This window comes from Palaemon carinicauda, chromosome 8 (assembly GCF_036898095.1).
Source record: "Palaemon carinicauda isolate YSFRI2023 chromosome 8, ASM3689809v2, whole genome shotgun sequence".
Classification (NCBI taxonomy): domain Eukaryota; kingdom Metazoa; phylum Arthropoda; class Malacostraca; order Decapoda; family Palaemonidae; genus Palaemon; species Palaemon carinicauda.
Genome location: NC_090732.1, coordinates 135,446,885 through 135,472,156, shown reverse-complemented (window position 1 = coordinate 135,472,156; position 25,272 = coordinate 135,446,885). Strand labels below are relative to the sequence as shown.

The window sequence follows — 25,272 nt, the reverse complement described above, 5'->3', positions numbered from 1 at the left end:
CCATCGTCTATCTATGTTTTCTCCTTACAAATCTTCTCCTCAAATCTCCATAACAATGGCTGTAAAGTAAAATATGTTGTAAATACAGTACAGTAATTAGATTATTTCAATGCAATAAACATTTTACATAGCAGAATTAAGTTAGCATGGTTAAAAAATCAACATTTTTTTACTAAAGTAATTCGTATTTTTCCTAACCATACAAACATGACCAATTCGGAGATAATTTGTATTTTTCTAACGATAAAAACCTTTAGCTATTTATTAGGGGTATTACTTTCGACGAAGCTGAAATTACGCGCCATTAAAATTTACCAAGGGTTAACTACCCATCCCACATGTTAGCGGGAGGTGGAGGTAGCCCCTTTATTCTCAGACTGAGCACTTTGCTTGGAGGTAGGACTTCAATGGGTTCAGGGTTGGTGGGTAAGATTGTATAAATAGCTAAAGGTCTGTATCATTAGGAAATATACGAATTACCTCTGAATTTGTTATTTGTTCGTAATTGGAATACAAACCTACGCAATTTATTAGGGGTGACTCTTTTCATGTCTAAAAACAGCATCAAGTCCTGGGGGAGCACGAGAAGATCTACACAGCTCCGCAGATTCTTGTCTGCCACCCACCATTCGAGGTCTGTCCATTCCTCTGGTCCCATGGGCATCAGAATGTCCAGGGAATTGAAGGCCTGATTCCAACCGGAATTAAGCTGCCACTGGAAAGTTCCAATCCTGAGGCAGCCATTGGGAACTAGATGGGCCAGGGATGATAGGTGTCCGAGTGGACATAGCCACTTCTGGGCTCGGAGTTCTTCTCGGCTTGAGAAAAGGTCTTGCAACCTTTCTCAGTCCCTGTTATCCTGTCTTCTGATTGGTAGGTTTTGTAGAGATCGGTGTCTAAAATTATTCCTAGGTATACCCGTCTTCTCAAGGTTTACCATGATCATCAAATCTTGGAAAAACCTCAGAAGTTTGTCTCGGTGCTGAAGAAGCGTTGCCACCGAGTCTGCTAGGATCAGCCAGTTGTCCAAATAATGGAGGGGACGGATGCTGATCCTGTGAGCCCAGGATGATACTAGGGAGAACACTCTGGTGAGGATTGGGGTGCTGTGAAAAGACTGAAGCACAGAACCCTAAATTAGTATTTCCTGTTGTCTAGACTGAATCTTATATACTTCCTTGAAGATGGATGATTTGGGATCTGGAAGTATGCATCCTTTAGGTCTAGCATGCACATGAAAACATGTGGTCTTACCGCTTGTCCAACCTTCTCCAACATAGTGAGGACTTCGGCCCAAAGGGCTAGCTTCTTTGCGGATCCCTTTACATAGGAGCTCGTTGACGTTGGGGTCTTGACCCATAGAGGGAGAGATGAGTGACTGGGACGCGATACCCTGTGTAAGAACTCTTCCCTGGGAGAGAACTCAGCCTTAACTGATGAAAAAGGGGGTAAGCCAACACTTGATCTTAACATGGACGACCTGTCAGGGGTGATGGGAACTGCTGATTGTTTATTGGATAGGCATGATGGCGAATGGTGAGCAGCAAGCAGCTGTCGGTGATCGGCAAATAGGAAATCTATGAGCCGGAGATGGAGACTGACTAGCAGACGAAGGCAGCCTGGTCAGTTGGCGAGCGGTGATCTGCCGTTGATCAGTGGGTTGATTCAACGATCAGTGAATTGGCGATGGAAGATCAAAAGGTAAATGGCGACCCGCTAGATAAGTCCGCGAGCGGGTAATCATTGCTGAATGGCAAACGGCCATGTGTCGACAGATCCTTGAAGGATGAGCGAAAGGGTGGTTGGAACTAGGTAGAGTCTAGAGTCACGAACTGAACTGGAGTTCATTGACAAGCAGGTGGCAAGGAAAGTTGGTCTAATGAGGGTCGTAAGGCTGGCGAATGTCAAGACCGAGAAGAGTCTGAGGTCACAGGCGAAAGGTGATGAGCAAAAAGCCTACTGGCATTCGGAGATCAGTGAATGGGAGATCGACGATAGGCGAAAGCACGACCAGACAATAGACCATCGGCCGGGTGCTCAGCGATCACCTGCAAGATTTGCGATCAGCAATCGTTGAGCTGGCAATCGGAGCGGCACATAAAAGAAGAGCTTGCAGACGATTGGATAAGCTGAGGAACAGCAGTTGGTGATCGGCAAGCCAGAGATTGGTGGTCAGCACCCGGCGCTCTGAGAGGACACTCGGAGTGCTGCCGATTGACAAACAGATGGTTAGACTAAGATTCGCCGATCAGATGGTTGAGCTAATGATTGGTGAACAGCAAGCTAGCAATAGCTGATGATCGGGGATCGGCGAGCTAGCAATCAGCAAGCTGACAATTGGCTATAGATGAGCTGACACTCAAACACATTCAATTACTGTCTCTCCATCATTTTCATTCCCCACAACTTCGATCCATACATCACAGTTGGTACAATCACTTTCTCATACAGATCTCTCTTTACATTCATATTTAACCACTCCCTTCACTGGCCCCTACGCTTTGCATCCTTCATTCACTCTCTGACGTACATCTGCTTCCACTCCACCATTTGCTGCAACAGACCCCAAGTACGTAAACTGATCAACTTCCTCAAGTAACTCTCCTCTCAACATGACATTCAACTTCACACCACCTTTCCTTCTCGTACATCTCATAATCTTACTCTCACCCACATTAACTCTTAACTTCCTTCTCTCACATACCCTTCCAAATTCTGTCACTAATCGGCCAAGCTTCTCTTCCGAGTCTGTAACCAGTACAGTATCATCCGCAAGCAACAACCGATTAATCTCCCATTCATAATAATTCTTGTTGATCAGTTTCAATCGTCGTCCAAGCACTCGTGCATTCACCTCTCTCACCACTCCATCAACAGACAAGTTGAATATCCATGGCAACATCAGACATCCCTGTCCTCAGACCCACTCTCAACGAAAACCAATCGCTCACTTCATTTCCTATCCTAACACATGCTTTACTACCTTTGTAGAAACTTTTCACTGCTTGCAACAACCTTCTATAACCTCATCACATTCCACATCGCTTCCCTATCAACTCTATCATACGCTTTCTCCAGATCCACAGATGCAAAATACACCTCCTTACCTTTCGCTAAATATTTCTTGCATATCTGCCTAACTGTAAGAATGACAAATTTGTAGATAATTTGTATTTTTCATAATGATACAACCCTTAGCTATTTATTAGGGCTATTTCTTTCGGCATATCTGAAATGACGAGCCATTAAAGTTTAGCGAGGGTTAACTACACGCACCGCAAGTTGGGGGGGGGTAGTAGCCTGCTACCGCTTCCACTCACACACCTGCGATTTAGCTCACTTTACTTGGAGGTAAGACTTCAAGGGGGATAGGGCTGGCAGGCAAGTTTGTATAAATAGCTAAGGTTTGTATCGTTAGGAAAGATACAAATAATCTACAAATTTGTCATTTGCTCCGTAACTGGAATACAAACCACGCTATTTATTAGGGGTGACTCACCCATTAGGAAGGGTGGACATCCCTGGCAATCTAGCTTTTGGCTTTACCTGGGGGGCTCCTTATCTGAGTATGTCAGCACTCAAAAATAAGGAGTCCCTGCACCTCGCTAAAACCTTGCTACGCATGGCCCGCGGCCTACACAAGCTGTGTGTCGAGATATATAGAAGTGTGACCGTCCAGGTAAAGTTATTCCGAGTCTTTAGAAGGAAAAACTGTTGTAACCAATACTTTCCCAATAACACTTCGTTAGGGTATGGGGACACAACACTATTAGTTTTAATACTAGGTACACAAGGGAGCATGGTTTACCTGCAGTGGTTTGAGGTCTGCTGCTTTCCCCAAGAGAGGGGAGGATGAAGAAGAGAATAAGAGCCAGTCAAACCTTTTCATTCACGCAAACTAAAACCAGATAACAATGCCCTCAACCTTCTGCTACTTGCCCAATAAGGAGCTTGAGGTTTTAAACCAGCTGTTACGCAGCCACCACAGAACCGATAGAAAACGTATCGAGTCTCCTGTGGGCCACGTCTTGCAGGTAGTGGGATGTGAATGTAGTTTAAAGTTTCCACACAACAGCTTGATGAACCTGCATCACTGAGAAGTTTCTCTTGAATGCCAGGGACGTAGCTACGCCCCTGACATCATGAGCTCTGGGGCGACGTGAAGGAGGAGGGTCTGGATTCAGTGCATGGTCTATGACCTTGCAAATCCATGCTGAAATTGTGTTCTTGGTGACCCTCCTCTTGGTCCTTCCTGTGCTGACGAAGAGTGCAGGCACACGAGGACGGGCTGCCGCTGTTCTCTTAAGGTACAGCCTCAAACTCCTCACTGGACAGAGTAAGAGATGATCAGGGTCATCTGTTACAGAAAGAAGACTCAAAACCCGGAAGGAGTCGAATCATCGATCCACTACTCCCGGGTTCTGAGTCTTAGCAATAAACTCAGGGACGAAGCTGAACGTTACCTCTCCCCATCCCCTTGAATGGGCTATGTCGTATGTGAGACCATGAAGTTCACTGACTCGTTTGGCCGATGCCAAAGCTAGCAGGAACATCGTCTTCCAAGTTAGATGGCGATCTGTTGCCTGGCACAATGGTTCATAGTGGAGGTCTCTTAAGAGACCTGAAAACTCGAACCACGTTCCATGGGGGAGGTCTCACTTCAGACTGAGGACAGGTAAGTTCATAACTCTGTATGAGTAAGGAAAGTTCTAGCGATGAAGAAATGTCCATTCCTTTTAGTCTAAAGGCAAGGCTTAAGGCTGGGCAATAGCCTTTTACCGCTGAGACTGACAGGCGCATTTCTTCACGTGTATATACGAGGAACTCTGCTATTGCTGGAATAGTGGTATCAAGAGGAGAGATACCCCTTCCATGACACCAACCACAGAAGACTTTCCACTTTGCCTGTTAGACTGCTGCTGATGACCTTCGCAGGTGTCCAGAGAGAGGAGATGCTGGATAGTCTCCAGGCATGAAGTCGGAGCGAAGCTAGGGCTTTGTGGAATATGTTGGCATGTGGTTGTTTGAGTAGATCGTGCCGTGGAAGGAGTTCTCTAGGGGGCTCCGTTAGGAGTTGCAGAAGGTCCGGAAACCATTCTGCGTAATGCCATAGCGGAGCTATGAGGGTCATTGAACGGTTGACAGATGTGCTGGCCTTGTTGAGTACCCTCCTCATCAGACAGAACGGGGGAAAGGCGTAAACGTCAATGTTGTACAACCGTTGTTGGAATGCATCTTGCCAGAGATCCTTGGAGTCGGGGAATGGGGAACAATACAACGGGAGCCTGAAGTTCAGGGCCGTTGCGAAGAGGTCCACTGTTGGAGAACCCCACAAAGTCAGGACTTTCTTGGTTACTAAATGATCCAAGACCACTCACTATCTGAGATGCTCTGCTCAAGTTGTCAGCGAGCACAGTGAGTTGTCTGATGTGGAGAGGGTTCTCTTGGAGACACTATCAGGAACTGCAAAATGTTTGGAAACCGTTCTGCATAATGCCATAGCGGAGCCAGGAGAGTCCTTGAGAGGTTGACCGATGTTCTAGCCTTCTTGAGTGCCCTTCTCCAGATAAAACAGGGACAAGACATAAACATCATTGTTGTACCCACCGTTGTTGCCAGAGAGCCTTAGGGTCTAGGGCTGGTGAGCAACAGCAGCCTGAGATTCAGGAGCGTTGCGAAGAGACCCCTAGTTGGATGACCTCGTAAAGTCAGAACTTTGTCGGCTACATGGCGATCCAAAGTCCATTCGGTATACCTTATCTGAGATGCCGTGCACAGATTGTCGGCGAGCACGTTCTTCCAGTCTGGAATGAAGTGGGCTGATAGTTGTACCGAACGGACTTTGGTCAATCTTAGTGTTTATACTGTTAGATGGTAAGAGGCTACGAGCAAGTTCCTTCTTGCTTGTCGATATGAGTCTCTATGTGGTGTGTCGTCCATCTTGTCTGTCTAGACTGAATCTTCCAACCTTCCTAGATGAATGGTTTGGACCTGGGAGTAAGTGTCCTTTAGGTCCAGTGTGCAAATGAAGACCTGAGGTCTTAGCCCTTGTTCGAATTCCAACATGGTGTGGACATCGACCCTAAGGGACAGCTCCTTGTGGATCCTTTTGCATGAAAGATTGTCGACACTGGAGTCTTGACTCGTGTCGTAAAGGCCCAGGCGCGATACCCAGTGTAAGATTTCTTCTCTGAGAGAGAATTCCTTGAAGGAAGGCAAAGCTTAGCCTTACCATGCACCCTGATGGGATTAATGCTATTCCTTAGAATAGAATCAATCTGGCAAATATTAATCAATGGTTAACCGTTGGGTATCGTGGTTACTGTGCAGCTGGAGAGTGCTCACAAGTAGTTCCCTCTCGACAAGCCGTTGATGAGGGTTGTCGAACGTTTGCCAATCACTTTAGTGTGATGGCGAACGGCCAGTAGCGAGAAGTATGTTGTATACCTTCTGATCTAGGACACTACAGGAAGCGGTTGACTAGGAGTCACGAAATGCTGGCAAATTGCCGATGACCGATGATTCGGTGGTCTGTGAGCCGGTGGCGAGTTAAGAGATCAGTAAGCTGATTATGGTTCCCCCTGGTTGGTCAGAGATGAGCAAGCTGAAGGATGGGCTGGTCAGAGATCAGCGAGCTGAGTTCATTGATAGAAGAAAGATGAGCTGCCCACCGGTGATTTAGTGATCAGCAAGCTAATGACTGGTTATTGACTAGCAATCGGTGATTGGAAACGCTAGCAATTGGAGATCGTTAGTCATTAGAGGGACTAGAGGTCAAAGATCAGCATTGAGCTAGCAATTGGCGATCTGGTGATTGGGGACCTAGCCATCAACAAACAGTGATCTAGAGATCAGACTGTTGATGCTTTCCCGTTTGCTGACAGTGGTCTGTCAAGGAAAAAAGAAACTTCACAAGACACAGGGACCAAGGATTCCCCATTTCGATACCCTTTGTAGGATGGTATCTTCGGGATCTTGAATCCTTCTGTGAAGCCTTATTCCTCTTTCCCGGTGGCAATGTTTATGTGTCTGCGGGGAGGAATGGGGCAATGGTGACCTGTCCAAAAAAATTTTATTCCTTTTTACTGCCTTTTGCGCGAGTGTGTAGGAGAGTATTGGAGCGATGGCACACAGGATGATGCTGGTGCTCAATTTCTGTCTGGAGAGCAGGCAAGTGCTAGCTCAGACAAGAACTGGTGCATTGGATCTGCGAGCCCTGACTCTTTGGCAAGAGCTGGCGCATTGGATCTGAGACCATAACTGCGCATGAGGGCGCAGGAAAGTGCGGAAGAGCGCTGGCGCGCAGTAAGGCACTGTGTAGTTTTGTGTATTCTCCCTAGAATGCGCCGAAGCGTGTGACTGGTTGTGCAAGGGCGGGTGAGTTGGCGAGAGCACAACGTGGAGACTGCTGGCGCCCGCGTGCGGAAGACCATCAGCACCCGCATGCAGAAGACCGTCGGCACGCGTGGAAGGCTGCGTGCGCACAAGATAATTGGAGTGCGTGCGGGCGGAAAGCCAACGGGTGCCCGCGCGTGAAATACCGTTGGCGTGCGCGCAAGAGCATCGGCGCTCGCGCGCAGGGGAGATCATCGGCGTGCGGAAGACTGTCGGAGGGCGCGCGCACGGAAGACTGTTCCGCGTTAGAGTTCAGGACCAAAGTCCAAATAAAAAAAACAAAAACGATGGCGCGCACGCGTGCAAGACTGAGGCTCCCATTACTGGTCATGGAGGGAGTTCCTTTTACCCCTTAATAGGCTAGCATGAGATATATTTATGATCAGTGTTCTATAAATTATGGTCTTTCCATACAAGTCTCATAAAACAATTTAAATACTAATACAGGACTCACATAAGAGGTCTCATGATCTAGTCTTGTTTTAAGGCTTTTCTAAAATATCTTGGTCCTTATCATATGTTTGGCAGTGGTGCTTGCTGCTGAAAATCATGAGTTATTGAGAATGGCTTTTTGTTTTTTGTATCAACTATGGATCATGAGTAACACATGAACTGTCATTCTAGTTAGTTGTTTATTTGTTTTTAACCTCATTTAACTGTTTCTAGGTAAATTTGGTTGTTTGATTTGTCATCTTAGACTGTGTCTGTGTTATATTATTGATAGATCATGTTGCTTTTGTGCCTTTTGTTAATCAATTCCACAACTATATTGTGATACATAGAGTAAGAGGTGATCTTGAGAATATGTCCGTTTGTTTTATATCTTCTTTTTGCTTGTTTCTATGAAAGTTTGGTTTTTTTTCTTTACATCCTGTTAATCTTATATTATTGGATTATTACGCTGTCATGTCTCTTGACAATTTTGTAATACATCAAGAATAATTTCTTTTCTTTTATGCCAAGTACTTACCATTACTAGCTCTTTAGTAGTGAAATCCTCTGAACAAGACCGGGTAGACTATCTATTTTAGCGAATCCTACCCGTTATTCAAAAAGGCATTTTCCCATTGACTTTCCTATCACCAAAAAGAGATTTCCTAGTAGGTAATGTCATCGGTTCTAAAAAAGGAAGAATACGGGAAAACCGATCAGATGCAATCCTCATTATATAAAGTTAGTCTTTGTATAATCCTGTTTCAAAACATACCATACACAACAATAAAGGAAATACACTGGTTTATGTGATGTGAAAGAGAAATAATCTTGCTTAACCAAATAAAAATTAAAATATAACTATGTTTACCCTAAAGAAGATGAAAAACTTTGTTTAGCCAGATGAAAATGAAAACTATTTTTTATCCAAATGTAGAAAAAAAAAAAAATTGCTAATCAAAATAAAGTGAAAAAATAAAGCTAGCAAGTATCAATGATTTTAATTCAATTATTTTTTTTTCAAAATTGCTAAATGAGAGCAAAAAACATGTTATTTTCATTAGTAAAATAAATTTTTGAATATACTTACCCGATAATCATGTAGCTGTCAACTCCGTTGCCCGACAGAAATCTAAGGAGGGATACGCCAGCTATCACAATACTAGAAGGGGGTGTACTTACCAGCGCCACCTGTGGCCAGGTACTCAAGTACTTCTTGTTGACACCTCCTCAATTATTCCTCGGTCCCACTGGTTCTCTATGGGGAGGAAGGGAGGGTCAATTAAATCATGATTATCGGGTAAGTATATTCAAAAATTTATTTTACTAATGAAAATAACATTTTTCAATATTAAACTTACCCGATAATCATGTAGCTGATTCACACCCAGGGGGGTGGGTGAAAACCAGTGTACAAGATTAAAGGATAGCCAAGTATCCCAAATTTCATATAACAGTTATCTCAAATAACAATGAAATAATAAGTACCTGGTAAGGAAGTCGAATTGAACCGTTACTCTGCCTCTTTTTTAAGTTCGTCTTCCTTATTGAGCGCAGCGTTCCTCTTGGAGGCTGAATCAACCCAAGGTGCTAAAGTATATAGGGTTGCAACCCCTACTAAAGGACCTCTACACAACCTCTAACCCAGGCGCTTCTCAAGAATGAATTGACCACCCGCCAAATCAAAAGGATGCGGAAGGCTTCTTAGCCTACCGTAACAACCATAAAAACAACAATAAAAGAATTCAAGAGAAAGGTTAAAAAAGGTTATGGGATTAAGGGAATGTAGTGGCTGAGCCCTCACCTACTACTGCACTCGCTGCTACAAATGGTCCCAGGGTGTAGCAGTTCTCGTAAAGAGACTGGACATCTTTCAGATAAAATGATGCAAACACTGACTTGCTCCTCCAATAGGTTGCATCCATTATGCTCTGCAGAGAACGGTTTTTATTAAAGGCCATCGAAGTAGCTACGGCTCTTACTTCGTGGGTCCTTACCTTCAGCAATGCAAGGTCTTCCTCCTTTAAGTGAGAATGTGCTTCTCTGATCAGAAGCCTTATATAATACGAAAGCCCATTCTTGGACATGGGTCTCGAGGGTTTCCTGATGGCACACCATAAGGCTTCTGACTGTCCCCGGAGAGGTTTAGACCTCTTGAGATAATATTTGAGAGCTCTGACAGGGCAAAGAACTCTCTCAAGTTCGTTACCTACCATGTTGGAGAGGCTAGGTATCTCGAACGATCTAGGCCAAGGACGTGAAGGAAGCTCGTTCTTTGCTAGGAATCCAAGCTGAAAAGAACATGTAGCAGATTCGGTTGTGAAACCAATGTTCTTGCTGAAGGCATGAACCTCACTGACTCTCTTAGCTGTTGCAAGGCAAACGAGAAAAAGAGTCTTGAGGGTAAGGTCCTTAAATGAAGCTGACTGGAGAGGTTCGAACCTAGATGTCATAAGGAACCTTAAGACTACGTCTAGATTCCAGCCTGGAGTGGAAAGACGACGATCTTTAGACGTCTCAAAAGATTTAAGAATGTCTTGAAGGTCCTTGTTGGAAGACAGGTCCAAACCTCTGTGGCGGAGAACTGAGGCCAACATACTCCTATATCCCTTAATCGTAGGAGCTGAAAGGGATTTCTCATTCCTAAGATGAAGAAGGAAGTCAGCTATTTGGATCACAGAGGTATTGGTAGAGGATATCGAATTGGCTCTACACCAGCTTCGGAAGACCTCCCACTTAGACTGGTAGACTCTACGAGTGGAAACCCTTCTTGCTCTGGCAATCGCACTGGCTGCCTCCTTCGAAAAGCCTCGAGCTCTAGCGAATCTTTCGACAGTCTGAAGGCAGTCAGCCGAAGAGCGTGGAGGTTTGGATGCAACCTGTCTACGTGAGGTTGACGTAGAAGGTCCACTCTTAGAGGTAGAGTCCTGGGGAAGTCTACTAGCCATTGTAGTACCTCTGTGAACCATTCTCTTGCAGGCCAAAGGGGAGCAACCAGCGTCAGCCGTGTCCCTTCGTGCGAGACGAATTTCTGTAGAACCTTGTTGATTATCTTGAACGGAGGGAATGCGTACAGGTCGAGATGGGACCAGTTCAGTAGAAAGGCATCCACATGAACTGCTGCAGGGTCTGGAACAGGAGAACAATACAGAGGAAGTCTCTTGGTCATGGAGGTGGCAAACAGATCTATGGTAGGTTGACCCCACAAGGTCCAAAGTCTGTTGCACACACTCTTGTGGAGGGTCCATTCCGTGGGAATGACCTGATTCCTTCTGCTTAGACGATCTGCTGACACGTTCATATCGCCCTGGATGAACCTCGTGACTAGAGAGAGGTTTAGACTTCTTGACCAAATGAGGAGGTCCCTTGCGATCTCGTAAAGGCTCCTCGAATGGGTCCCTCCTTGCTTGGAGATGTAAGCCAAGGCTGTGGTGTTGTCCGAGTTCACCTCCACCACTTTGCCTAGCAGGAGGGACTTGAAGTTCAACAGGGCTAGATGAACTGCCAGCAGTTCCTTGCAGTTGATGTGGAGAGATCGTTGTTCCTCGTTCCACATTCCCGAGCATTCCTTTCCGTCCAAGGTTGCACCCCAGCCCGAGTCCGATGCATCTGAGAAGAGATGAAGATTGGGGGTCTGAATGGCCAAGGATAGACCCTCTTTGAGAAGGAAGTTGTGCTTCCACCACAGGAGAGTGGTCTTCATCTCTTGGTTGATAGGGATAGAGACTGCTTCTAGAGTCGAACTCTTGTCCCAATGAGCTGCCAGGTGGAATTGAAGAGGGCGGAGGTGGAGTCTGCCCAGCTCGACAAACAGGGCTAGAGACGAGAGAGTCCCTGTGAGACTCATCCACTGTCTCACTGAGCAACTGCTCCTCTTCAGCATGCTCATGATGCACTCTAGGGCTTGGCTTATCCTGGGGGCCGATGGAAAAGCCCGAAAACTCTGACTCTGAATCTCCATTCCCAGATACACGATGGATTGTGAGGGAATGAGTTGAGATTTTTCCAAATTGACTAATAGACCCAGGTCTCTGATTAGGTCTAAAGTCCAATGAAGATTCTCCAGACAACGACGACTCGAGGAGGCTCTCAACAGCCAGTCGTCTAGGTAGAGGGAGGCTCTGATGTTTGACAAGTGAAGGAATTTGGCTACATTCCTCATCAGAAGGGTAAAGACCATAGGAGCTGTGCTTAGGCCAAAACACAGGGCTTGGAATTGATAGACGACCTTTCCGAAAACGAATCTTAGGAAAGGTTGGGAGTCTGGATGAATCGGAACGTGAAAGTATGCGTCTTTCAAGTCCAAAGAGACCATCCAGTCCTCCTGTCTGACCGCTGCTAAGACCGACTTGGTCGTCTCCATCGTGAACGTCAGCTTGGTGACATACTCGTTGAGAGCGCTGACGTCCAGCACCGGTCTCCAACCTCCTGTCTTCTTGGCCACAAGAAAGAGACGGTTGTAGAAGCCCGGGGATTGATGGTCCCGGACTATAACCACTGCCTTCTTCTGCACAAGAAGCGACACCTCCTGGTGCAATGCTAGCCTCTTGTCCTCCTCTTTGTAGTTGGGAGAGAGGTTGATGGGCGATGTGGTCAGAGGTGGTTGAAGGCAGAATGGAATCCTGTAACCGAACCTCAGCCAACTGACAGACTGTGCGTCTGCACCTCTCACCTCCCAAGCTCGCCAGAAGGTCTTGAGTCTGGCTCCTACTGTTGTCTGGAGAAGCGGAGAGTCAGTTTTTTCCTTTGGATGACCTGGATCCTTTCCTGGACTTGCCTTTGTAAGAGTCTGGACGGGAGCTTCCTCGGCTGGGGGCTCTACCACGAAAGGGCGGTATGAACCTAGTAGCAGGGGTATCAGCCACTGGGGAGCGGTAAGTCTTAGGGACTGAGGTGGCAGCCTTAGACTTACGAGCCGAAGAAGCTACAAGATCGTGCGTATCCTTCTGTATCAGGGCAGCAGACAAGTCCTTAATGAGCTCTTCGGGAAAAATAAACTTCGAGAGCGGAGCAAAAAGAAGTTGTGACCGTTGGCAAGGTGTAATGCTGGCGGAAAGGAAGGAACACAGCTGTTCCCTTTTCTTCAACACCCCTGATACAAACAAGGACGCTAGCTCGCCCGATCCATCTCTGATGGCCTTATCCATGCAGGACATTAACAGCATGGCAGAATCTTTGTCCGCAGGAGAGGTTTTCTTGCTGAGGGCCCCCAGGCACCAGTCGAGAAAATTAAACATTTCAAACGCTCTAAACACCCCTTTCAGCAAGTGATCCAGGTCTGAGAAGGTCCAACACACCTTCGAGCGTCTCATAGCAGTCCTTCGAGGCGAGTCTACCAGACTTGAGAAGTCAGCCTGGGCAGAGGCAGGTACTCCCAAGCCTGGTGCTTCCCCTGTGGCATACCAAACGCTCGCTTTCGATGTGAGCTTCGTTGGAGGGAACATGAAGGAAGTCTTGCCAAGAAGTTGTTTAGACTGCAGCCACTCCCCTAAGATCCTAAAAGCCCTCTTGGAGGATCTAGCTAGGACAAGCTTGGTATAGGAAGACTGAGCTTGATGTACGGCCAGCGAAAACTCAGATGGCGGAGAGCGGGGAATAGCCGAGACAAAATGGTCTGGATAAACCTCCCTGAGAAGAGCCAAGACCTTGCGAAAATCAAGAGACTGTGGAGAGAGCTTGGATTCGTCCACGTCTGATGAGGGATCAAGGTGTGCCTCCTCATCATCCGAAACCTCATCCCCAGAATGAGGCGACGAGATCGGATACAAATGCTGAACCGCAGAGTCAGAACGAGCAGGAACAATAACCGTGGATACCTCATCAAGTAACTGAGGCTCAGACTGCAAGGGCTGAACAACAGACGAAGCAGAAGGAAGGCGCATGGGTGGAGGAGGTTGACTCCTAGCAAGAGATGTTGAACCCAAGGAATGCGCTTGCTGAGCGGAGGACGGAGGCGGAGCAGTAAGTTCCTGTTCCTGTGGAATGAGCGGAGCGAGACGAGGCCGAGGCTGCGCAGAACAAGGTAAAGTTCTCGCAAGCAGAGGTTTCTGAGGCGCAAGATCAGGGTGCAAGGGTTGAGCTCGGTGCAGCAGCTGAGGAGACTGACTCATGGGCGGAAGAGGTTGTTGTACCTCAACCGAGAGTTGCACCACAGGTGGAGCAGCCAGGGGAGGAGGAGGAAGAGTGGAGTAATCCTCCTGATCCCAAACAGAAGGTTGGCTTAAAGAAGGCTGAGGCTGAACAACACTGGGAACAGCGAACTCCGAAAGTGGTTCAACATCGTACGCCTGGCAGATGGTGCTGCGACTAGGTGGAGCGAGCGCAGGCGGGTTGAGCACAGGCTGAGCGGGTGCAGGCGGAAGGAGTGCAGGCGGAGGCGGAGGTGCAACACTCTCAGCCCGACACTCACGCATCAAGTCCGAAAGCTGAGCTTGCATGGACTGAAGCAAAGTCCACTTGGGATCAGCAGAGACGGCAGCAGACTGAGGTAAAGCCTTAACAGTCGCGCTCTGTTGTGGCAGAACCTTACTCCTCTTGGGCGGAGTACAGTCGACAGATGACTGAGGCGAGTCGGAGCTGAGCCAATGACTGCAACCTGGCTGAGCACTCGCGGGCTGGACTCTGCGTTTAAGCGATCTCGAGACCTGAGACCAACGTTTCTTCCCAGAAAGATGATCAGCGGACGAGCGGAAGACGGGCTCAATCGTCTGCAAGTGGGAGTGACGGTCTTTAGAAGACACGCCCGCAACCACTGAGGATAATTCTGTGCGCCTAACAAGGCCTGCCGAACCCTTATGCCCTTCGACATTGCTTCTCCCCTGGGCTTGGGAGCTTGCAAGAGGTCCCGGACTGGGAGGACGACTGGCTCGCACAGAAAAATCCTCACGCACCACACTGGCACTAACACTATCACAAGGCACTGTACCGACACTAGCACTCGTCACAGCACTGGCACTAACTCCACCCACTGCACTCTTGACCTTCAGCTCTTTCACTTCGGCCATCAGAGACTTATGGTCACTTACCACTGACTCTACCTTATCGCCTAAAGCCTGAATAGCACGTAAAACCACTGACATATCAGGCGGAGGGCACACAGTAGGTTCGGGGGTAGCCACTACAGGGGTAGGAACAGGAAGGGGATCATGAGATGAGGAAAATATAGAAGAGTGAGAAGAACTCCTCCTAACTCTACATCTCTCTAACTTAGAAGAATACTTTAAAAGACGGACAAAATCCAATTCCGAAAGTCCGGCGCATTCCTCACATCGATTTTCTAACTGACAGGGTCTGTCCCTACAGTCAGAACAAGCGGTGTGAGGATCTACCGAGGCCTTCGGAATACGCCTATTGCAAGACCTACATCGTCTATGGGAGGGGGCTTGCGAATTGTCAGACATTTTGTATTCAAGAGTAGTCAAAGGGAGATCCAAAAAACAAGCAAAAATTCGTTAATCGTTAATCTGAGCTAAATAAAAGCTATCTAGCTAATATCAGAAGGTTTCCAGTAATGCGACAGCCGTTAATCTGAGAGAATACTTCACCAAATATCCGTGAATAAACTCGAAGACCATAAGCGTATCCCAGAACGTCTAGCCGGAGGCACGACAGAGGAATAATTGAGGAGGTGTCAACAAGAAGTACTTGAGTACCTGGCCACAGGTGGCGCTGGTAAGTACACCCCCTTCTAGTATTGTGATAGCTGGCGTATCCCTCCTTAGATTTCTGTCGGGCAACGGAGTTGACAGCTACATGATTATCGGGTAAGTTTAATATTGAAAATTATATTGTTATAGAGCAAAATAGATATAATTTGTACGAGATAACTTATTAATGACCATAAAAAAAAGTCTCAAACGGAGTTTACAAAAATCACTATTTTACATAGACTATTAATTTCCTATTGAAATTAATAAGCGTAATGTTTAAACAACTTATATTTTCAATTTATCAAGTAAAATGATTGGAATAACTTTAACACATTGTTGAAGAAACAGGTACTTTAAAACTACTGTAGTGGTATCCAATTGAAATGAAGGGCAAAATCATGCAAAACAAGACAAAAATATATGAAACATCCCATTTTCAAATCTGGAATACAATTCTAACTTTAACAGTCATTCAATAAATGTACCAAATTTATTTTACATCATTTTTACCAGTGCATAATTCAGATATCCTTCAATATACTGTACACTAGAACACAAATGAGATCTTAAGTAAGTAATTTAGGGGAAGACGTTCAGTGGATGAAAACTCTGCCTAGGAAGGACACATTTTCTTAAATTGGGTTAGGTTACAATGTAAAGCTTTGATTTATCATAACCCTCAGATGTGGTAGCCTATTGAAAATGTCCCTGCTGGTGTGACGGTCTGAACGATCCCCCGGTCTCAGAATTCTCCTTGATAATCTGCGCATGCGCGAACATTAACGTTTGCCAGTGCATACGAGGTTGATGTTTTATTTTCCTGTAATGTTAGCGTGCGCAGCTCAACATTACCGCTTGCCAGTACATACGAGCTTGATGTTTTATTTTCATGCGAGCGAAGCAAGCTAATGGCGGAAAAATGATATTTTAATTATAAAATAAATTTTTGAATATACTTACCCGGTGAATATATAGCTGCAACTCTGTTGCTCGACAGACAAAAAACTGTACAAAAAAAAACTCGCCAGCGATCGCTACACAGGTTGCGGGTGTGCCCATCAGCGCCAACTGTCGGCCAGATACCAAACTCGATGTAAACAAAGACTCAATTTTCTTCTCGTCCCATTGCGTCTCTATTGGGGAGGAAGGGAGGGTCATTTAATTTATATATTCACCGGGTAAGTATATTCAAAAATTTATTTTATAATTAAAATATCATTTTTAAATATCTAACTTAGCCGGTGAATATATAGCTGATTCACACCCAGGGTGGTGGGTAGAGACCAGTTAAATATGTTTACATCTTATGAGTTAAGAGTTTTTATTTCATTTTAGAAGTTATCAAAATAACAAAAACAAAATAAATAGGTACCTGGTAAGGAAGTCGACTTAGACGATTACTCTGCCTTATAAGTACGTCTTCCTTACGGAGCCTCGCGATCCTCTTAGGATGCTGACAGACCCCTAGGAGCTGGAGTATCAAGGGCTGCAACCCATACAACAGGACCTCATCAAACCCCTAATCTGGGCGCTCTCAAGAAATGACTTTGACCACCCGCCAAATCAACCAGGATGCGAAAGGCTTCTTAGCCTTCCGGACAACCCATAAAAACAACATTAAAAACATTTCAAGAGACAGATTAAAAGGATATGGAATTAGGGAATTGTAGTGGTTGAGCCCTCACCCACTACTGCACTCGCTGCTACGAATGGTCCCAGTGTTTAGCAGTTCTCGTAAAGAGACTGGACATCTTTCAAGTAAAAAGACGCGAACACTGACTTGCTTCTCCAATAGGTTGCGTTCATTATACTTCACAGAGATCTACTTTGCTTAAAGGCCACGGAAGTTGCTACAGCTCTAACTTTGTGCGTCTTCACCTTAAGCAAAGTTCGGTCTTCCTCACTCAGATGTGAATGAGCTTCTCGTATTAACAATCTGATAAAGTATGATAAAGCATTCTTTGACATAGGCAAAGATGGTTTCTTAACTGAACACCATAAAGCTTCAGATTGGCCTCGTAAAGGTTTGGTACGCTTTAAATAGAACTTAAGAGCTCTAACAGGGCATAAGACTCTTTCTAGTTCATTGCCTACGATCTCCGATAAGCTGGGAATATCGAAAGATTTAGGCCAAGGCCGAGAAGGCAGCTCATTTTTGGCTAGAAAACCAAGTTGCAGCGAACAAGTGGCTTTTTCCGACGAAAATCCGATGTTCTTGCTGAAGGCATGAATCTCACTGACTCTTTTAGCCGAGGCTAAGCATACCAGGAAAAGAGTCTTAAGAGTGAGATCTTTCAGGGAGGCTGATTGTAACGGCTCAAACCTGTCTGACATGAGGAATCTTAGTACCACGTCTAAATTCCATCCAGGGGTAGCCAAACGACGCTCCTTGGTGGTCTCAAAAGACTTAAGGAGGTCTTGCAGATCTTTATTGTTGGAAAGATCTAAGCCTCTATGCCGGAAGACCGATGCCAACATGCTTCTGTAGCCCTGATAGTGGGAGCTGAAAGGGATCGTCCTTTTCTCAGGTATAAGAGAAAATCAGCTATTTGAGCTACAGAGGTACTGGTCGAGGATACAGAAACTGACTTGGACCAGTCTCGGAAGACTTCCCACTTCGATTGGTAGACTCTAATGGTAGACGCTCTCCTTGCTCTAGCAATCGCACTGGCTGCCTCCTTCGAAAAGCCTCTAGCTCTCGAGAGTCTTTCGATAGTCTGAAGGCAGTCAGACGAAGAGCGTGGAGGCTTTGGAGTAACTTCTTTACGTGTGGCTGACGTAGAAGGTCTACCCTTAGAGGAAGACTTCTGGGAACGTCTACTAGCCATCGAAGTACCTCGGTGAACCATTCTCTCGCGGGCCAGAGGGGAGCAACTAACGTCAACCTTGTCCCTTCGTGAGAGGCGAACTTCTGCAGTACCTTGTTGACAATCTTGAACGGTGGGAATGCGTAGAGATCCAGATGTGACCAATCTAGGAGGAAGGCATCTATATGTATTGCTGCTGGGTCCGGGACTGGGGAGCAATAGATTGGAAGCCTCTTGGTCAGCGAGGTTGCAAAGAGATCTATGGTTGGTTGACCCCAAGTGGCCCAAAGTCTCTTGCACACATCCTTGTGGAGGGTCCATTCTGTTGGAATTACTTGCCCTTTCCGACTGAGACAATCTGCTATGACATTCAAGTTGCCTTGGATGAACCTCGTTACTAGGGAGATGTCTTGACCTTTTGACCAGATGAGCAGGTCCCTTGCGATCTCGTACAACGTCAGTGAGTGGGTACCTCCTTGTTTGGAGATATACGCCAAGGCCGTGGTGTTGTCTGAGTTTACTTCCACCACTTTGCCTCGAAGGAGATACTCGAAGCTTTTCAAGGCCAGATGTACTGCCAACAGCTCCTTGCAGTTGATATGCATGCTCCTTTGACTCGAGTTCCACAGACCTGAGCATTCCCGACCGTCCAGTGTCGCGCCCCAGCCCAAGTCCGATGCGTCCGAGAAGAGAACGTGGTTGGGAGCCTGAACAGCCAGGGGAAGACCCTCTCTTAGGTTGATGTTGTCCTTCCACCAAGTCAGACAAGACTTTATCTTTTCGGAAATCGGGATCGAGACCGCTTCTAGCGTCTTGTCCTTTTTCCAGTGAAAAGCTAGATGGTATTGAAGAGGACGGAGGTGTAGTCTTCCTAGTGACACAAATTGTTCCAGGGATGACAGCGTCCCTACCAGACTCATCCACAGCCTGACTGAGCAGCGTTCCTTCTTCAGCATCTTCTGGATGAATAACAGGGCTTGATCTATTCTGGGGGCCGACGGAAAAGCCCGAAAAGCTAGACTGTGAATCTCCATCCCTAAATACAGAATAGTTTGGGATGGGACCAGTTGCGACTTTTCCAAATTGACTAGGAGTCCCAATTCCTTGGTCAGATCTAGAGTCCACTTGAGATCCTTCAGACAGCGACGACTGGAAGATGCTCTGAGAAGCCAGTCGTCCAAATAAAGGGAGGCTCGGATGTCCGATAAGTGGAGGAATTTGGCCACATTCCTCATCAGCCTCGTAAACACGAGAGGAGCTGTGCTTAGGCCAAAGCACAGGGCCCGAAACTGGTAGACCACATTTTCGAAGACGAATCTCAGAAAAGGTTGGGAGTCTGAGTGAATGGGGACGTGGAAGTAGGCGTCCCTGAGGTCTAGCGTGACCATCCAGTCTTCCCTTCTGACCGCTGCTAAGACTGACTTTGTGGTCTCCATGGAGAACTTCGTCTTTGTGACAAAGACATTCAGAGCACTGACGTCTAGCACCGGTCTCCACCCTCCTGTCTTCTTTGCAACTAGGAAGAGACGGTTGTAAAATCCCGGTGATCGAAGGTCCGAGACTTTGACCACCGCTCCCTTCTCTAGCAAAAGAGACACTTCCAGTTTCAGGGCTTGTCTCTTTTCTTCCTCTCTGTACCTGGGAGAGAGATCGATGGGAGACGTTACTAGAGGGGGTTTGCGTACAAAAGGGATTTTGTACCCCTCCCTGAGTAACTTGACAGATTGTGAATCTGCGCCTCTCCTCTCCCAGGCTTGCCAGAAGTTCTTGAGTCTGGCTCCCACTGCTGTCTGAAGTTGCGGGCAGTCAGACTCTGCCCTTGGAGGACTTGGATCCTTTCCTCTTCCCTTGTTTCCCTTCGGCACGAGCACCTCCTCTGCTGGAGGCTCTGCCACGAAAGGGCGGAATAAAGCGAGACGCTGGAGTGTCTATCCTCGGTCTAGCGGATAACGAAGGCAAAGGGGGAGCTTTGCGAGCTGAGGACGCAACAAGATCGTGGGTGTCCTTCTGAACTAACGAAGCGGCAATTTCCTTTACCAAGCCTTCAGGGAACAGGCACTTGGAAAGGGGAGCAAAGAGAAGTTCAGATCTCTGGCATGGTGTAACTCCAGCAGACAGGAACGAACAGAGAGACTCTCGCTTTTTCAGGACTCCGGACGTGAATGAGGCAGCAAGCTCATTGGACCCATCACGGACGGCCTTGTCCATGCAGGACATGATGAGCAAAGAAATATCCTTATCTGTCGAAGAGATTTTCCTGCTCAGGGCTCCCAAGCACCAGTCTAAAAAGTTAAAGACTTCAAAAGCCCTAAAGATCCCTTTCAGAAGGTGGTCCAGGTCCAATGGCGACCAACAAACCTTCGAGCGTCTCATGGCAAGGCGGCGGGGAGAGTCTACAAGACTTGAGAAGTTGCCCTGGGCAGAGGCAGGAACTCCCAAGCCGAGAACTTCTCCCGTGGCATACCAGACGCTCGATCTAGAAGAGAGTCTAGATGGGGGAAAGGCAAATGCTGTCTTCCCTAAACTCTTCTTGGATTCTAGCCAGTCTCCTAACAGCCGCAAAGCTCTCTTTGATGAGCGTGAGAGGACGAGTTTAGTAAAGGCAGGTGCGGTAGAAGGCATGCCTAATACAAACTCTGACGGCGGAGAATGAGGAGCCACAGAAATAAATTGGTCAGGAAACAATTCTTTGAATACAGCCATGACTCTTCTAAAGTCCAATGACGGCTGAGTTGCCTTGGGCTCGTCCAGTTCTGACTGTTGATCGTCTTGTTGTTCAGCAACATCCTCATCAGATAGTTCCTCATCCGAAAACTGATGAGAAAACGGCAACGGAGTGGGCAACGTCTGGTTCGCTGAGTCCGGGCGCACTGGTGCATGCGTGACGGAGCCGGACGCAACGTCATGGTACTGCTGCACAGTCTGTGAACTGTCAACAACCATGGGAGCGCGAGGACGCACAGCGTCCACCCGAGACTGTTTGGACCGTCTGGGTTGTGCAGTCGAAACCACACCGGGTTGCGGAGGTTGACGCACCGCGTCAAAACAAGTCACCTCTGATGGTTGTTGAACATCCTGAACGTCAACAACCAACTCCGAGCGTCGCTTAACGTCAACGTGCGGCTGGCAACCCACACTGGGTCGCATCGGTGGAGGAACCACCTCAACTGGTAGACGCGAGAAGGTTACCTCAGCGTCAACAGGACGCACAACCGTTCGCTTGGAAGGTTGTTGGCCAGAAGGTTCAGCAGCAACCTTCTCCGCATGAAAGTCCTGTATCAAGGACGTAAGCTTGGACTGCATGTCTTGCAGCAAAGCCCATTTAGGGTCTACGGGAGCAGGTGCGGCAACAGACGGGGTTAGCGACTGAAGCGGTACCGCTTTGCCTCTCTTAGGCGGTGGGCAGTCATCAGATGACGGCAACGAGTCAGAACTGACCCAGTGGCTACAGCCGGGACGTTGGACTTGTCCTGAAGGGACCGACTTACGCTTTAAAGGTCGTGAGACCTTGGTCCAAAGTTTCTTACGAGAAACACCTTCAGACGACGAGGTAAAAATGGGCTCTCTCGTCTTACGTAGGTAGGGGCGATCTTGGGGAGATACGCCTGATACCATGGAGGGAACGTCTGTTCGCTGATCAAGGCCTCTCGAATCCATACGTCGTACGACATTGCTTCTCCCCTGGGCTTGGGAGCTTGCAAGAGGTCCCGGACTAGGAGGACGACAGGCACGAACAGACGAACCCTCAAGCGCAAAACTGTTCACAACACTTTCACTTGGCACTTTATCACTTCCCGCGGCACTTTGGCACTTTAGCTCCTTAACATCCGCCATGAGTTGATTGCGGTCACTTGCAAGGGACTCAACTCTCTCCCCCAAGGCATGGATAGCACGCATCATGTCAGCCATCGATGGTTCCTGAGTGCTAGGAGGGGGGTTAGGAACAACCACTACAGGGGAAGGAATAGGTTGAGGGGCATGAGGAGAGGAAAAATCTATCGACCTAGAAGAACTTCTCCTTAATCTATCTCTCTCTAGCCTGCGTGTGTACTTCTCAAATTCGATAAAATCGAATTCCGAAAGGCCCACGCATTCCTCACACCGATCTTCCATTTGACAGGTTTTACCCCGACAATTGGAACAAACAGTGTGAGGGTCGAGAGAAGCCTTTGGAAGACGCCTAGAACAGTCCCTAGCATTGCATTTTCTAAACTTGGGAACTTGTGAAAGGTCAGCCATTTTGAATTGGTCAAGGGAAAATTCCAAAAAAACGGTCTAAGTCATCAACAATGAATCCGATACAAAAAAAAGAGTTCAAGGATTTATTTGAAGAAAAACCCTGCACAGCGAAAGCTCAAAACCAGAATATAGTACTTCACCAAAGATGATGGGAAAAACTCCAGGTTTCAACAGCGAGTAAAGAACGTCTTGTCGACACGTCGACAGAGAGAAAATTGAGTCTTTGTTTACATCGAGTTTGGTATCTGGCCGACAGTTGGCACTGATGGGCACACCCGCAACCTGTGTAGCGATCGCTGGCGAGTTTTTTTTGTACAGTTTTTTGTCTGTCGAGCAACAGAGTTGCAGCTATATATTCACCGGCTAAGTTAAATATTTAAAAAACCATTATATAATGTCAAGGAGAATTCTGAGACCGGGGGATCGTTCAGACTGTCACACCGGGAATCTGCTGGACCGGGGTTTGAAACCCAACAAAGCTCAACTGTTTCTTGTAGGCTTAGGGTGTGTATGACGACGGCTGATTAAGAACACGGCAGTATAAGGGGGTTGCAGGAGGGGCGTCAGCCCCGTTAGGTATGTATGTAAGAACACGGCTTGTAGGTTAGGTTAGGGGAGGAGGCTTAGGTTAGTCGGTGTCCATTTTTAATTCACGCTGGAGGAACTGGCCGCTGATATACAAAGGCTCCGTAAGCTGCAACCATGCCATCCTTGTAAGCTATGGTTTGGAAGAAATTATCGATCTACATGGTGAGTCATTGCCTTGCCTTTCCAGGTCCTACCTTGGAGGAAGATGGGCCTTAAACTCAGTTCATACTTATAAATAGTCAGTCTCTAGGATATTGTTCTGTTAAAGCATTGTCACTGACTGTTAGGTCTGCCATTCACAAGAGACCTTTAAAACTACACGTTCAAGCAGAAGACATACGGTAGCATAAAAATGGGTCACCATTTGGTACTATTATCTAAGCTTGTGGCATAAGAAAATTGGGCTAGCACTATATTACGGGTATGCACAAAATACTAGGGCGGTCACAGGTAATAATTATGTTGTAAATTATGTTAGTTTACATAAAATTAGCATAACTATATAGACGGTGCTTTTGATGCCTACGAGGTTTCGAACTATTGCACGAATTCCCAGGCACTAAAAAATCAATCTGTTGAATCAGACCTCCGTACAGCCTAAAACTTACATTCTTTCATAAAACAACAAAGCACAACCAACTACTAGCTCCACACAAAGAATATATAAAATACCAAAGATTTCATACTCAAGTTAAATTACAAGCAAGAAGTTGCGTCGGCTGCAGCCGTCACGAACCTACATCAAAACAACGGTGTTGAATGGATGAAGTTTCGTGTCTAGATTGTCTTTTGTAGTACTTTAAATATAGGGTACTTCAATCACTAAAATTCAAATTATATAAAATAAATAGCTTATAAACTTTTAAATATTACAATTAAACTACAATTTTAAATATATAAACTATAATTTATAAGAAAAATAGTGAACATTTAATTACTACGAAACACAACGAAAAGGAATCTAACCAATAAGAATCAAGATTTTCAAGGTTTCTTATACAATTGGTTACAGCTGATCACTTTACTATTAAAATTAGAGTTTTCAAATACATCTTCACCGTACCCCATGACTGTCTATGCCCGTAAATTGGCTTGAATAGACATGGCTGAAAATAATATGTTTACTGTGTATCAACCACCGTGCGTACAATGCATGGGATTTACCTTTGTATTTTATTAGGATTTTCTTAAACTAATTAATACCACAAGCAATATTGAGTAATTACCCTGTAAATTGTATTATCAGTAGTTATGATAACAGGCCTTACTCATGCAATTCTTATAAAATTCAAGGGTTGCATAATATATTTACTGGATATCAACCACCGTACGTACAAATGCATGGGATTTACCTTTGGATTTTATTAGGAATATCTGAAACTGATTAATAACGCAAGCAATATTGAATAATTACACTGTAAATTGTATTATCAGTAGTTATGATAACAGGCCTTAATCATGCAATTCTTATATAATTCAAGGGTTACCATACGAATTTTTATCCATATATATATATATATATATATATATATATATATATATATATATATATATATATATATATATATATATATATATATATATATATATATATACATATATATATATATATATATATATATATATATATATATATATATATATATATATATATATATATATATATATATATATTCTATGAATCATAGAATCGCAATGCATCAAAACGAAGTTGCATGTCAAAAGAAACTTTAACAGTTTTTATTAATCATCCATGCAACGTTCAAAGCTGAAATCTTTAAATATCTGTCAATGTGGATTGAATAGAACCTTCAAATTTATTTTTATCAAGAATCGTTAATCACTACAAAAAAATCGCTAGCATTAAAAATAACATTCCTGATGTAACGCAAACAAGACTTTGGCATCATTAATGAATATATTTAATTTCTAATAAGATACCTGGCAACTACCCATGATTGGGTTTGGGGACATTTTTTATAATGAAGCCAACTGTGTTCACAAGCTATGTAAGACCCTCGCAATATTGTCTATCCTATTACACGACTCTAGAATGTTCATGATAAAATTTGCAGATGTAATCACATGGTGAAAAATTAAACCTTTTTTTTAAATAGAATATTTAAACACCGAAATAAATTGTTTCTCCCTTTTAATGTAAT

At 45.6% G+C, this 25,272-nt stretch overlaps 1 long non-coding RNA gene across 1 annotated transcript; it reads right to left on the bottom strand.

The window, feature by feature from the left end:
* On the bottom strand, nt 1-23,861 carry LOC137644993 (uncharacterized). The gene is made up of 3 exons (XR_011045250.1): nt 23,797-23,861; nt 8,366-8,514; nt 1-59 (listed from the first exon to the last, which is right to left on the bottom strand). It is a non-coding gene; the product is annotated as an uncharacterized lncRNA (long non-coding RNA).
* Nucleotides 23,862-25,272: the final 1,411 nt, after the last annotated feature.